Source organism: Mobula birostris, chromosome 1 (assembly GCF_030028105.1).
Source record: "Mobula birostris isolate sMobBir1 chromosome 1, sMobBir1.hap1, whole genome shotgun sequence".
NCBI lineage: Eukaryota > Metazoa > Chordata > Chondrichthyes > Myliobatiformes > Myliobatidae > Mobula > Mobula birostris.
This window is the reverse complement of record NC_092370.1, coordinates 201,548,486-201,564,563: the sequence shown is the minus strand read 5'-3', so window position 1 is coordinate 201,564,563 and position 16,078 is coordinate 201,548,486. Positions and strand designations below refer to the sequence as shown.

The following is a 16,078-nucleotide window of genomic DNA, read 5'->3' as shown; positions in this document are numbered from 1 at the left end:
AATACAATGAGTTAAACACATAATTTTTACGTTAAAATAAGCATTACAATTTGAGAATAATTAACAGTTCATTTCAGTTACCGGTTGCACTAAGAAAAATATTTTCTATAAACACCTTTTGTCTATTTAAAAACAACTGAATTTCATTAAAATATTTCCAAGTTCAAGTCAATATAGATTTCACCCTGAATGAAATTTCCATACAAACACAACTCAGTCTGCTCTGCCAGAACTCAGCAAGTCAAGCTAAGCGATACTGGCTTTCACTCCTCTCTTGTGCCAGTTTATTGTAACACTCAATTTCCCCCCCATTATGGATAATCAAAACCTTTACTTTTTCTATACTTCTACTGAAACGAATCATGGGCATGATCACTATGCACTGCTATTATGAATTTAATATACTTGCACTTTATATCCCAGGAGAAAAGATCAAAGATAGTGTTGTTCAAAGTGATACGGAGAGAAAGCATGTAAAACTTACAATTGTGAAGAAAGCTGTAATTCTACAAAAATAGATCAGGGTGAATCAGTGTCAATTGTGAGGGAACATTTCAGAGTTGATAATATCAAATATAACAGAACTTTCATGTTGTCTCTTGATAAGAGTGATTTACTTAGGACACTCCTAAACAAACTATTCTTGAACTTCAAACACTTGGTTGTGAGTGGTTTAAGCAGAATCATAGTGATTGGCAACTTGTATTTAGTCTATTATTGTATGAAGGTGTCAAAAACACTTCATTAGGATACTGTGAGACAAAGAATTCTCTAATTTCTTACCATGGACTTTTTACTCTCCTCCCATCCAGTAGGCGCCACAGGAGCCTCCTCTCCCGCACCAGCAGGCACAGGAAGGGCTTCTTCCCTGATGCTGTGACACTGCTGAACCTCACATCACAGCGCTAAGCAGTATTGCATTCGTATTGTACTGCCTCAGTACATTTATATTTCTGCGCTGTAGCACTTTTTTAAAATTCGCAGTTATTTTGTAAATAACACTATTCTTTGCATTTCTGGTCTGGTCAGATGCTAAATGCATTTCATTGGCTTTGTATCTGTACTTGGCACAATGACAATAAAGTTGAATCTAATCTAAGAGAGAGAGAGCAGCGCGCCGCACGTGCGCAGTCTTCTGGTGAAAATTGATATCGTATCCGTTAAATAGGGGTCATGGACAATTCTGATTTGATGGAAACAGATGCAAAAGCACAGAGGAACATCTGGAGAAATTTCTGAAACACCAGTTTGCTGCTGTTGTGACTGCGTGGTCAGGAATCTTCCAGAGGGAAGGCCTCAAAATCCCCGGCTTTGCCTGCTGTTGGCGACCCAGATTGAGGTCGAATCGTTTGGACAGAGATGGCGCTCAGTACTCAGTGTCAGAGAGCTGATCAGAGCTCGAAGTTTTCGGATGACTCAGATTCGGACTGTGGTCGGGCATGGCAGGGAGAGTTTTTCTTCCTTCTCCTGTCTGCATGAGGCGTGGGACACTTGAGAGACTTTGAACTTTTTACTGTGCTCATGGACTTCATAGTTATGGTATTGTTGCACTGTTGTAACTATATGTTATAATTATGTGGTTTTATTAGTTTTTTCAGTCTTGGTCTGTCCTGTGTTTTGTGATATCACACCAGAGGAGATAGTGTATCACTTCTTAATGCATGCATTACTAAATGACAATAAAAGAGGACTGCGTGTCTTCATAATCTAATCTAATGTCAGGCAACTATAGTCTTTCATATCTCACAGTTCCTGCTTTGTTTCATTTACCAGGATTTCCAGAATAATGGAGTAATGCACAAAAAACTAGTTTGTGACTGGTCAGTTGTAATATTATAGCACTCTTATCAAAAATAAACTAATTGAACAAAAATCAATTTTAAAAAGTATTAGGAGTATAAATAAGACCAATAAATAAAAGTTTCTTAGAAGCTTAATTTGTTCTCATAATTTTTCCCTTATCCTTCAAGGAACCACAGTTAAACATTTCTAACAATCATCATCCATAATCCAAATGTACATGTAACACCAACACTGTAGAGATCTGGGGAATTCAAATCAGAAATCTTCTGATGTATTTTACTCTCCCATTATTCACTGGCATTCAAAGTCAAGTGTAGAAATATGAACACAAGAAATTCTGCAGATGTTGGAAACCAAAAGCAACACACAAATGCTGGAGGAACTCAGCAGGTCAAGCATCAAAGATTCAAAGGTTCATTTATTATCCAAGCATGTATCCATATACAACTCTGAAATTTGTCTTCTCCAGATAGCCACAAAACAAAAATCCGACAGTCATCAGAGAAAAACACCAAAACCACTGCTCCCACACACAAAAAAGAACGACATCCTGATTGTCAACCCCCAAAACCCCCTTCCCCCCACACACAAAACAAAACAGGAAAATCAACCTTCCAAAAAACAATCCCTCCCCCACACAAAAAAGCTAACAGAACAGCAACCCCAAGCACCATCCCCTTGCACAATAAAACAGAAAAGGAATGGGTGATAAAAAACACAGAACATAAAACCACAAGTCTATAAATGTCCACAGTCCATAAATGCAATAGCCCAATCCATAAATGCAAAACCGCAATACCATCCTCCGATATCACCGACATCACATGAGGCAGAGAGGCCTACCTGGCTGCTACATGAGCCACATAGTGACAGGCTGCTCACAGACACATTCTCTGGCAGCAATCAAAAGGAAGGCATTCAGTGCTAAACCTTCACTCGCCTTCTGGATTTGTCTTGATGGATCAATCTTCCTCAACATTTTAATCAGCAATTAATGAGCGCTTTAACTGGCAAAATGGAGTCAAATATCGAGGTCATTTGAGTACAAGCTCGTTTCCCAGAATCTTCTTGGAGAATGCAAAGTGCCAGATCACTCAAACAATCTGCAAACTGTAAACTGTAGGCACTAGCAGTCCCAGAAACACGTTTAATGTGAAAAACAGATGTAAAAGTAAAACTGACAATTTTGTGAGCTATCTGGAAAATGTCAACCAAGGAAGCATTGTATGCTGGTGCCATCTGGCCCAAAAATGAATAAACACTCGACATTTCTGGCACAGACCCTTCATCAGAACTCGTGCACAAACATTTGAAATCTGTAGCAGTGTAACTATCAGTGATAACATTTACAGAGTTATTGTGTGACTCTAGATGGTTATACGAGATATGCAATTATTTGCAACTCTGATAACTGGCGTTGGTGATGTAAACCAGTTCCTGTGATACAAGTGAAAATTGTGTCTAATGTGTATAGATCTGATGGCTTCTTATGTCTGCAAAGGTACATAAAAGGTTTTAAGCAAGTCACAAATCACATCCAGCTGAACTGATTACATTTAATCTACATCCAATGCATTATGGGAAATACCAGATTGCCCAAGTATTGTGGAATTGATATCCAAGAGGAAAGTAAATACTAATATACAACATTCTCTTTACTTCTAATTTCAGACAACTACAAAGTTCCTGCTTTGTTTCCTGAACCAGGATTTTGAGAATAATGGAGCAACACACAAAAGACTAGAGGAAGTCAGGGATTAGGCAGCATCTACTAAAAGAAACAGTTTATATTTCAGGTTAAGACCCTTCATCTGGATTTTCAGAACGAAGGTGGCTCCCTTCAGCTAAGGCCATTATTTTGTTTTTTTTCTCCCTCCCCCCACCCCCCACAACAAATATTCCAGAACTCTGTATGCAGGCTTTGGATCTTTTAGGTCAGGGGTCCCCAACCACAGGGCCGCAAAGCATGTGCTACCAGGCCGCGAGGAAACGATATGTATCAGCTGCACCTTTCCTCATTCCCCGTCACGCCCACTGTTGAACTTGAACACATGCAAGGTCACTACCCACGCGAGGACATCAGTCGGTCTTTAACCTACAACTACTCGATGAGTGAAAAACAAATGTCGCTTGAGAGTTTCTTTGGAAGAGATGGCAGGGGACATAGAAGGCCTAACGATGATGATAATGCAGAGACAGCTGAGGCCGAGACTGCAAATAAAGCTTCCTTCAACAGAAAATACGACAAGTCGTACATAAAATATGGCTTTATTGCAACCAGTGACTCACACGCTCCAAGCCCCCTGTGTGTGATATATGGAGACAAGCTGTCTAATGAGGCAACGAAGCCTTCAAAACTGCTTTGGAACCTTGAGTCCAAGCACCCTGCACTTAAAGACAAACCCGCTGAGTTTTTTTTGAGCGGAAAAAACGTGAGCAAGCAAAACAGAAGCAAGTGCTGAGTGCCACCACCTCCACAAATGCTGCTGCTCTGAGAGCGTTGTACTTACTGGCTAGCCGTATTGCTAAGGCTAAGAAGCCTTTCACTGTTGGTGAAGAATTGACTCTGCCTGCTGCCAAGGACACGTGCCGTGAACTGTTGGGAGAAGCTGCAGCTGACAAGATGGCACAGGTTTCTCTTTCAGCTACCACAGTTTCAAGGAGAATTGACGACATTGAAGCACAACTTTTGGAACAGCTTAATGAGTCTGGTTTCACTACCCGAGTCAAAGAGGTTGCTCCTGAATGCCAGTCTACACACTGTGTCACACACAGGGAAATGCTGGCTAGCCGAAAAATGTCACCTGATCTTAACAGCGTACTGAGTGACGTTGTTTAAGTTATCAATCACATCAAAGCAAAAGCCCTTAACTCACATCTGTTTGAGCAGCTTTGTGAGGAAATGGGTGCAGAGCACAAACGCCTTCTCTTACACACTGAAGTCAGGTGGCTATCAAGGGGAACCCTGGCCAGGGTTTTTGAGTTAAGAGAGCAGCTACATCGATTTCTTTCAGGAAAAAAGTCACCACTGACAGCACACTTCAGTGACAAGGAGTGGATAGCAAAACTCGCTGATCTGTGTGACATCTTCAACCTGCTCAATGAACTCAATTTGTCACTTCAGGGGAGAATGACAACTGTCTCAAGTTAGCAGATAAAGTGTCTGCTTTCACAGCCAAACTGGAACTGTGGGGACAGCGAGCGGACAGGGGCATATTTGACATGTTCCCAACATTAGCTGGGAATTTAGGAGAGACTGAGGCTGCACTGTCCTTCTCACAGCTGGTGCGCGATCACCTTTCTTCAGTGTTGACAGAATTTGAGTGTTACTTCCCAACCGCAAATGACCCAAGACGTGCAAAGGAATAGGTCTGTAACCCATTTGTGAATGTCCCTGGTGAATAATCCATGTCAGCGCAGGAAGATGATCAACTCCTCAAGCTTGCAAATGACGGTGGGCTGAAAAGTATGTTTGACATAACATCTCTGCCGGCATTCTGGATCAAAGTCAAGGCTAAATATCCTGAGATAGCCATGAAAGCACTGAAAAATTTGCTTCCATTTCCAACATCATATCTCTGTGAAGCGGAGTTTTCTGCAATGAATGCAACCAAAACTAAATTGCGGAATAGACTGGACATAAGGAACCCCCTTATGACTTATAATTGACTTATCACTATATTCATGTGAGCAAAATATGCGCTGTGTTTAATATTAAATTCGTTTGATAAACCCTTTTAGAAACAAAATTGAGTGTATTAGCCACTGATAAGTGACTTATAGTTGACTTATCACCTATAGTCCAGTCGTGATTAACACCCGCGCCCCCCCCCCCCCCGGGTCACCGGTCCGCAAGAATATTGTCAATATTAAACTGGTCTGCGGTGCAAAAAAGGTTGGGGACCATTGTTTTAGGTAATCCACCATCACCTCTACCTTTGCAGAGACAGGTTTAACCACTGGGATACTAGGAAGCACGAGAGGAACTTATAAAGACATTAGTGAGAAAACAAAAGTCTATTACCATCACCCCTATAATTAACCTCCACTTGGTAAGCTTTTTGTTACTTGGTCAAGACTAACAATCCTGCTATTCTACTAAAAAAGTGGTCTGTATTGTGTGAAAGTACTCAGGAAGAACATGAATGCACTCATGGGATTACTGTTTTTATTAGCTACATAGCTGGTCACTTTTTCCAGGACATCATTTCAAAGGCAAGGTACAAGCTCCACAGAACTGCTTCCAAACTCTCCGCAAGAGCGCTCGTTCTTTCTGAACCATCTATTACCACATTTGACATTCATTACCTCCGCTTCACAAATGCAGCTTTCCTTCCCCAACTCCCCTCACTCAACTCCAAGTGCTAGATCTATACCAATCCAAAGCATGATTCCCATTGCTATCCCACATTAAATAGTAGCTTGCTCGCATTCTCAAGTAGCTTGATTCACCAAGTGACACAACAAATACTAAGGCTGCCGAACAGCAAATATATGAGCTTGTGTATAATTAGCACAAGGACCACAATAGTGCACCCACATGTGAATGATTTCCTCTGAGGAATACTTGCTGTCTTTCTCCTGCTGCAAAGACAGTTACTGGGCGAGTAGAAGGCAAGAAATATGAAGGCAGAAAAGGAAAAAAGGAATTATGCAAATGAAAAATATCATTTTATGAATGTTATACAATTTTCAAAAACTCATCCAAGGGATGTGATCATTTAATTGCCTATCACTTGGTACCCTAAGCTAGTCCCATTTGTCAGGATCGGACCATATACAGTACCTCTAAATCAGTGGTTCCGAACCTGGGGCCCTTTGCTGAACGGTAATGGTCAATGGCATAAAAAAAAGTTTGGGAACCCCAGCTCTAAAACTTTCCTATTCATGTACCTGCCCAAATATCTTCTAGAAGTTGTATTGTAGCCTATTCCATTTTCCACATTTGTGTAGAAAAATCGCCCAAGTTTCTTTCAAATCTTCCACTTTATATCTATACCCTCTGTTCATGACTCCACAACCCCAAGACTCAGTGCACTCATCTTATTTATGCCCCTCATGACTTTACATACCTCAATAATGGTAGGGGCCATGGGATAAAAAAGGTTAGGGGACCCCTGCTCTATTCTATCACTTCTCAGTCTTCTACGCTTCAAAGAATGAAGTCTTATCCTGTCCAACCCTTCCCTACAAGTCAGTCCCTCAAGTCCTGGCAGCATCCCTGTAAGTCTTTTCTGCACCATTTCTAGTTCACTAATATCTTTCCTACAGCAAGCGACCAAAACTGAACACAGTACTCCAAATGCAGCCTCACCAGTGACCTGCAAAACTAAACAACTATAAAAACTTAGATAAGCTTTCCATTGTGTCTTGGCATATGTGATAATACACCATTATCAATTAATTTCAAAACCTCAACTATTGTACTCTACACTCAGACTGAAGGCCAGCAAGCCAAAAGCCTTCTTTACCACATATCTACCTATGACTCCACTTTGATGGTACCTCTAAGGCCCACTTTGAACTCTATTCCACAACACCACCCAGTCCCCTGCCTACATTTATTTTATTTTTCCTGTCCACATTGATAGTTACACATTTCCCCCAGCCCCATGTTAAGTTCTGCTTGTCAGATTTTTGCCCACTCAATTAACCTCTTTGAAGCCCAAGTTCTCTTCACAAATTCAAAATTCAAAGTAAATTTATCATCAATGTATGCATATGTCATAAGATATTGGAGGATGAGGCCACTTGGCCCAGAGTCTGCTCTGGCATTTCATCATGGCTGTTTCATTCCCTGCCTTCTCCCTATAACCCTTCATTGAGAACCTATTAACCTCTGCCTTGAATATACTCAATGACTTGGCCTCCACCACCATCTGCAGCTATGGATCCACAGATTTGCCACCCTCTGGCTAAAGAAATTCCTCATCTCTATTCTAAATACAGATCACTCTATTTTGAGGTTGTGCCCTCTGGTTCTACACTCTTCCACAATAGGACACCAAGCTACCCTGAGACTTGCAGACACTCACAGCAGAGCAAAAAAAAAACAACAGAATCAATGAAAAACTATACACAAGGACTGACAAATAGCCATTGCACAAATACAAAAAGAAAACAAATTATAAACCTAGTCCCTGATCAATCTAACCCTTCCCTCCTAAATAGCCCATAACCCTCCATGTTTTATACAAGTGCCTTAGTCTCTTAAATGTCCCTACTGTATCATCTTCTACTATTATCCATGGCAGCACATTCTCTATGTAAGAAATCTACTCTAACATCTACCCTAAAGTTTCGCCCATTCACCTGAAACACGTGTCGAGTATTAGTCACTGCTGCCTTGGGAAAAAGGGCGTTGGCTATGCACTCTAGCTATACCCATCACAGTCTTATACACCTCTATCAAGCTGTCTTTTCCTCCTCTGCTTCAAAAAAAAAACCGTAGCTCATTCAAATCTTTTCTTGTAGACATGTCCTCTAATTCAGGGAGCATCCTGGTAAAATTCAACTGCACTCTCTCTAAAGCTTCCACATTCTTCTATAATGAGTTGACCTAAACTGAATAATATATACTTTTACGTGTGGCCTAACCCGAGTTTTATAGAGCTGCAAATTTACCTCATGGTTTTTGAACAATCCCCAACTAAAGAAGGCCAACACACCATACCATTTTTTAAAGAAAGATTAGCTTTGTTTGTCACATGTACATTGAATCAGAGTGAAATGCACTGTTACTGTCAACAACCAAGAGTCCGAGGATCATGTTGGAGGCAGCCCACAAATGCCGCCATGCTCTCAGCGCCAACATAGCATGCTCACAACTCACGAACCCTAACTGTATGTCTCTGGAACATGTGAGGAAACCCACACGGTCATGGGGCAAATGTACAATCTCCTTACATACAGTGGTATGAATCAAACCCCAATTAGTGATCACCCGCGTTGTAAACAACTGTGCTAACTGCTACATGACTATGCTGCCCTTACCATCCTACTAACTTGCATGGCAACCTTGAGCCATGCGATTTCAAATGCCAAGGACAAAATTGGGTCATACACTTTGTCATCATGTCAATTTAGACTCATTGCTGGGAATCCTGGAAATAAAATATTGACCCCACATTTGAGTTTATTAGATTAGAGAGTGTTATTTTTCTCATAGCTTAATTTCACTTTTGCTTGTTTGTATTTTTATATAATTACCTATGTGTATAATTATTCAGTAAATTTTCCAGTACCTGCAATATAGCTGAAACTGTATTTTTCTAGAAGCTTCTTAGTTTTTTTGTAGCAGGTGTCACGCCAATTGAATCTGGCTATTTCATAAGGTAATTGTTATTATTGGAATAGCTTGTTGTCTTTCTAGTTAGCTAGTTTTTGTACAAGACAACTATGATTTCTTTGCTCTATTTTCTTTGCTTCATTCTTATTACACATAAACAGCCATAAATGACAAAATTTTTACCTCATTCTTGATTTCCAAACATCCCTTGGGTTAACTAACAGGTTTAACCAGCTCTGACAAACACTACAAAAAATGTTGGCTGCCCCCCCCAACTGTTATTGAAAAGTTACAGACAAATATGTTCATTACACGAAGAAAACCCCTTTAGTGTGATTTTAATTCATAAGTGCAGCTATTCTAAAGAAAAGCCTTCGACTAATTCTAAGGAGCACCACCATTGAAAGCTATTATCAAGTAATAGCATATTTTACACAACTGCCTACAGTAAACATACAATAATATCCTTTTACACGTTAAAAGTAGTCACTGAGTAGGTTACCTGAGAACAGGCATCTCACATTCCATTACCATGGCTCACAGGACACCAGGCAAATTGCATGCTAGAAGTTGGTATGCCAAGACAGCCACACTCCACTAGTTCGGTTCTGTATTAGCTCTGCCTGGCTAGGAATAGTTGCCGCACCAACTTTGGTGGAACACAGCGTAAACCCTGTCAAAGCTGAGGAATGCCAGTGAACAGTTACCAGCAAGTAAGGGGCAAAAACACAGTGCCACCCAGCAGTCGAAGCCGAGCTAACATCGGCATCCGACAGGCCAGGGGCATAGACGGCCAGGATCACCTGCTAAACCAAGGGGCACGACAGCACAGCTGGTCATGAGTACCGTGGGGAGGAGGAGGGATGGCAAGGGACATGGTGACATATGGCAGGGCAGTAGCACTAAACGGGTCAGGAGTACGGTAACACCCCAGGGCTAGTGAAACGGTGACATTAAGCATGCGAAGAGCACCAGGCAGGCCAGGGACGCGGTGACACACGACCGGCCCTGAGTAAGCTGGCAAGGGGCACGGTGACAGCCCGGCGGGTTAGTGGCAAGGGGGGAGCCGGGACGGCCTCACTATTTCTGGCTATGGTTTGCAGAGGCCTGGCTCTAATGGGCGGGACACCACCGACAGGCCAACTTTGGCGCAACTTTGTATCAGCCCGACTCGAAACGACGGGGAAGCCCCCGGGGCCGCGGCGGCCCGCAAGACCAACCGGAGAAGGACCAGCAGCGGCTGGCTGCTGAGACCGCACAAAGTACCGGGGCCCCTGTACAGTAGGCAGGGGCCGCGCACTCACCCTCCCCAGGTTAACCGCTCTTCCGCCGGTTCTCGATGCGGATGAATGGCCCACGGGAGGAGTTTTAACCGTCCCTCGCTGACGTGGCAGAAGGCGGGAACGGAACGGGCAGCGGCGTGATGACGCAAGGTGCAGGGAGCGTGAGTGAGACGGACCCGGCTCCGGGACAGCTGCGGTGCGGGTGCGACCGGAATTGTACAACTTTGGCCGGGAGCATTGGTGACATACACACACTGATGCGGTTGAGCAAGCTGGTTTGTTTAATGTTTGCGTCACGAAACTTGGAGTGCAACTTTGCAAATAAATACATAGTGATTAGTAATTCCAGCCATTAAGTATATATCAGGCAGGCTGACATATAGAACAATACAGCGCAGGAGCTGGCCATTCGGCCCACGATATTGCGCCGAACCAGCTAAAAAAATTCCAAAACACCGAAACATTAATCCCGCCTACGTACACCATGTCCATAATCCGTCCATCTTCCATGTGCCTATCCAAATGTATCTTAAAAACCTGTAATGTATTCCCCTCTACCACCATACCAGGCATCCAGGGCTCTGAGTTAAAAAAAACTTACCCCTCATATCCCCCTTGAACCTACCCCTTCTCACTTTCAATGCATGCCCTCTGGTATTAGGCATGAAATACAGCAGAAGACTTGATTCCATGCCAGTGGGGAACCGCACCAATGTGAGGATGCTATTGTTTCACAGCATATGACATTTCAGAACGGCTTCCCCGGGCCTTTTAAATTCCCCGGCTGCTGCTGGAAGAGCGAGTTTTAATACGAAATCACAGTAATCTGAAATGAAAATACCTACTAGGGAAAGAGAAGCAGGTGTAATAAGCTTTCATCAGAATCAGGCAAAGTTCAGACATAAATTTTCTTTTTTAAAATGTTAAGGCTATGAGATAGGGTAGAAGGTTGAAAAGATTATATGTCAAAAGGTATGCTGGAGTAATGGTAAAGGGGTGATCAAACAAATTAAAAAACTATGGTTGTTAGGTTGGAGTGGTGGAACCACAAAGTCAAGGATCACTTCAAACAGAAACAGGCCCTTCAGCCCATCTAGTCCATGCCAAACTATTATTCTACCTAGTCCCATTGATGTACATCTGGACCATAGGCCTACATACTGCCCTCCATCCATGTACCTATCCAAATTTCTCTTAAATGTTGAAATTGAACCTGCATCCATCACTTCTGCTGGCAGCTTGTTCCACGCTCCCATCACTCTCTCAGTGAAGAAGTTCCCCTTCAATATTTCACCTTTCACACTTAACCCATGACCACTAGTTCTCCTTTCACCCAATCTCAGTGGAACAAGCCTGCTTGCATTTATCCTATCTATACCCCTCATTATTTTGTATACCTCTAACAAATCCCCCCTCATTCTTCTATGCTCTAAGGAATAAAGTCCGAGCCTATTCAACCTTTCTCTATCACTCAGGTCCCCAAGTCCTGGCAACAGTCTTGTTAATTTTCTCTGCACTCTTTCAATCTTATTGACATCTTTTCTGTAAGTAGTGACCAAAACTACACCCAATACTCCAAATTACACCTGACCATCATCTTACACAACTTCAACATAACATCCTAACTCCTGTATTCAATACTATGATTTATGAAGGCCAATGTGCCAAAATCTTTCTCTACAATCTGTGATGCTATTTTCAAGGAATTATAGATCCCTATTCCCAGATTCCTCTGTTCTATTGCATTTCTTAATGCTCTACTATTCACTTTGTAAGACCTGCTGTGGTTTGTCCTGCCAAAGTACATCTCGCACTTGTCTGCATTAAATTCCACCTGCCATTTTTCAGCCTGTTTTCCCAGCTGGTCCAGATCCCACTGCAAGCTCTGATAGTCTTCCTCACTGTCCACTGCACCCCCAATCTTGGTGTGATCTGCAAATTTACTGATCTATTTTCCACGTTATCATCCAGACCATTGATACCACTGTATAAAACAGTTGAATTTATTGGCCTGGATTTTGCAGAGTACTGTCATTGGCAGTCACTCTTCCGACTCTCCAATGCCCAATAGAAGCTGTTTCAGATCCACAAGAGCAAATTTACTCATGTAGTGTCGACAAACCAGGCTGACAAGGCATTGATAGATGCCTAGGAATTCAATAGCTCAAGAAATTGCTGCATACACCTTTATCTTCTTTTTAAAAAACTAAGAAACAATCAAACATTGTTAAAATGGAATTAAAAAAGACATTCAAAATATTTTAATGTTAGGCTTAAAAATACTTCAAGTTACCTAAATAATTACAATAAAAACTTTAAATCAGATTATTTGTTAACCTCAACAAATTCTTTGATGTATCCCTATTTTTTAGATTGCTAACTCCTTTATAAAAGGTAAGGAACTTATTAACTTCAGTTTGCTGACAAATGTCTCTCATAAGTTATTTAGGATTCATTTTATAATGTTCCAGCTTTTTAACCTGAAGCAGGTACAAGGCTTCCCATCCATTTTACAAACAAAAGGAAAACTGCAATGCTGGAAATCAAAGCAACACACACAAGATGTTGTAGGAACTCAGCAGGCCAGGAAAAGTGTAAACAGTCAATGTTTTGGGCTGAAACTCTTCACCAGGACTGGAAAAAAGAGATGAGCAGTCGGAATAAGGTGGGGGGAGGAGAGGAAGAAGTACAAGACAGTCGGTGATAGGTGAAACCGGGAGGGGGGAGGGTGAAGTAAAGAGCTGGGAAGTCAATTGATGAAAAAGATAAAGGGCTGGAGAAGGGGGAATCTGATAGGAGAGGACAGAAGGTCATGGAAGAAAGGGAAGGGGGAGGAGCACCAGAGGGAGGTGATGGGCAGGTAAGGAGATAAGATGAGAGAGGGAAATGGGAATCGGGAATGGTGAAGGAGAGGGAGGGGGGCAATTGCCGGAAGTTCGAGAAATCGATGTTCATGCCATCAGGTTGGAGGCTACCCAGACAGTATAAGGTGTTGCTCCTCCAATCTGAGTGTGGCCTCGTCACGGCACTAGAGGAGGCCATGGATTGACATGTTGGACTGGGAATAAGAAGTGGGATTGAAATGAGTGGCCACCGGGAGATCCTGCTTTTTCTGGCAAACAGAGCATAGGTGACAGGTGGACACTTTGCAATTCGCCTACCGGAGCAACAGGTCAATGGCAGATGCCATCTCTCTGGCCCTACATTCCTCCTTAGAACACCTGGAGAATAAAGACGCATACGTAAGGCTCCTTTTCATTGACTACAGCTCTGCCTTTAATACCATCATTCCAAATAAACTGATTCCTAAGCTCCAGAACCTGGGCCTTAGCACTCAGATCTTCAGCTGGATCTTCAACTTCCTCACAGACAGGACCCAGGCTGTAAAAATGGGGGACAAGCTCTCCTCTACAATCACTCTGAGAACCGGTGCCCCACAAGGCTGTGTACTCAGCCCCCTGTGTACTCACTGTACACCCATGATTGTGTAACCAAGTTTCCATCAGTCTCAACATATGTTTGCTGATGACACAACAATTGTAGGCCGTATCTCGGGTAATGATGAGTTTGAGTACAGAGAAGAAGTTAAGAACCTGGTGGCATGGTGTGAAGACAATGACCTATCCCTCAACGTCACCAAGACGAAGGAATTGGTTGTTGACTTCAGAAGGAGTAGCGGACCGCACAACCCCATTTACATTGGTGGTGCGCAAGTGGAACAGGTCAAAAGCTTTAAGTTCCTCGGGATCAATATCACAAATGACCTGACTTGGTCCAACCAAGCAGAGTTCACTGCCAAGAAGGCCCACCAGCGTCTTTACTTCCTGAGAAAACTAAAGAAGTTTGGCCTGTCCCCTAAAACCCTCACTGATTTTTATAGATGCACCGTAGAAAGCATTCTTCTAGGGTGCATCACAACCTGGTATGGAAGTTGTCCTGTCCAAGACCGAACGAAGCTGCAGAAGATCGTGAACACGGCGCAGCACATCACGCAAATCAATCTTCCGTCCGTGGACTCACTTTACACCGCACGCTGTCGGAGCAGTGCTGCCAGGATAATTAAGGACCTGACCCAACCAGCCAACACACTTTTTGTCCCTCTTCCCTCCGGGAGAAGGCTCAGGAGCTTGAAGACTCGTACGGCCAGATTTGGGAACAGCTTCTTTCCAACTGTGATAAGACTGCTGAACAGATCCTGACCTGGATCTGGGCCGTACCCTCCAAATATCCGGGCCCGCCTCTCGGTTTTTTTGCACTACCTTACTTCCTATTTTTCTATTTTCTATTTATGATTTATAATTTAAATTTTTAATATTTACTAATTTTAACATTTTTAATATTTAGTATTTGTAATCCAGGAAGTGGGAAGCGCAGAATCAAATATTGCTGTGATGATTGTACATTCTAGTACCAATTGTTTGGCGACAATAAAGTATAAGGTATAAAGTAGGTGCTTGGTGAAGCGCTCTCCCAATCTACATCGGGTCTCACTGACATACTGGAGGTCACACCGCGAGCACTGTATATAGTATATTACTCCATTTCTTTTTCAAATACATTTCTTTCAGTAGCACCATTTGCTGAACTAGTTCTGTCAAATCCATTCCTAAATATTTAAATCTTATATGATTATATTAGCCGGATCACTGCTCATGACTATATCAACAACACTCTGTAGCACTGATAGCACCTTCAATAAAAACGAGAGCCCAACATACAAGAGAACAATGACAATCAAATTTTGCCTCCAAACCTACAAGGAGTCATTGGGACAATTGATCAAAAGCTTAGTGAAGTGGGTTTCCAGGAGCAGCTGAGAAGGAGGAAAGAGAGGAACTTAAAATGCAATACTAGAATTTATGTATGTATATAAGGCATGGCACCTGCAGCATAACAAATATATTTTAATATATCTAAGGGGCCAGAGTTGGAGGACACTGGTCAATTTAAAAAAAAGCCATACATATAAGAGCAAAATAAGGCCATTCAGCCCAATAAGTCTGCTCCACCATTAAATCATGGCTATATGTATTTCTGAACCACTTTCTCCCGCCATCCCCTTGTAACCTTTAACCCCTTTACCCAATGACTTGGCCTCCCCAACTGTCCATGGTATCAAATTCCACAGATCCCTCATCTCAGTTCGAAAGGAATGACCCTTTATTCTGAAGCTGTGCCCTTAGCTCAGAGTTTCTACTAAAAGGAACATCTCCTTTATAGCCACTCTCAACCTATTGTCAGTCAGCCAATCCTTTATCACCCCTCTAACACGATAGGCTCTTATCTTGTTTAGCGGCCTTGTGTGGGATACCTGGTCTGATAATCTAAATAAATACCGTCCACTAATTTCCCTTTGTCTAATCTACTGTTGCCTCCTCAATTCACGGGGTTATTGGTGTGATAGACATTACAGGTAGTAAGAGTATAAAACGTAGAAAGACACAATTCCCATCCTTATCATATTAGAACACACAAAAATAAACAGAGGCCAGTTAATCAGAAACAAGAGAAAATCTGCAGATGCTGGAAATCGAAGCAACACACACAAAATACTCCTGGAACTCAGCAGGTCAGGCAGCATCTATGGAAAAGAGTAAACAGTCAATGGTTCAGGCTGAGATCCTTCATCAGAACTGTAAGATCGATTTCTCGAACCTGTCTCCCCAACCCCCCTTCACCATTCCCCATTCCCATTTCCCTCTCT

The 16,078-nt window shown here is 42.3% G+C and overlaps 1 protein-coding gene across 4 annotated transcripts in view; it reads right to left on the bottom strand.

The window, feature by feature from the left end:
* The window catches only part of gnpnat1 (glucosamine-phosphate N-acetyltransferase 1), a 51,392-nt gene that overhangs the window by 22,072 nt on the left and 13,242 nt on the right, over positions 1-16,078 (bottom strand). The window contains exons 1-2 of one of the 4 annotated variants that reach the window (XM_072268879.1): positions 10,396-10,599; positions 9,594-9,773 (exon numbers count right to left, since the gene is read on the bottom strand). The exons of 1 other annotated variant lie outside the window; for it this stretch is intronic. The gene's annotated coding sequence lies outside the window, so the exon portion shown is untranslated. 2 more of the 4 variants (XM_072268860.1, XM_072268869.1) reach the window with 2 other exon arrangements.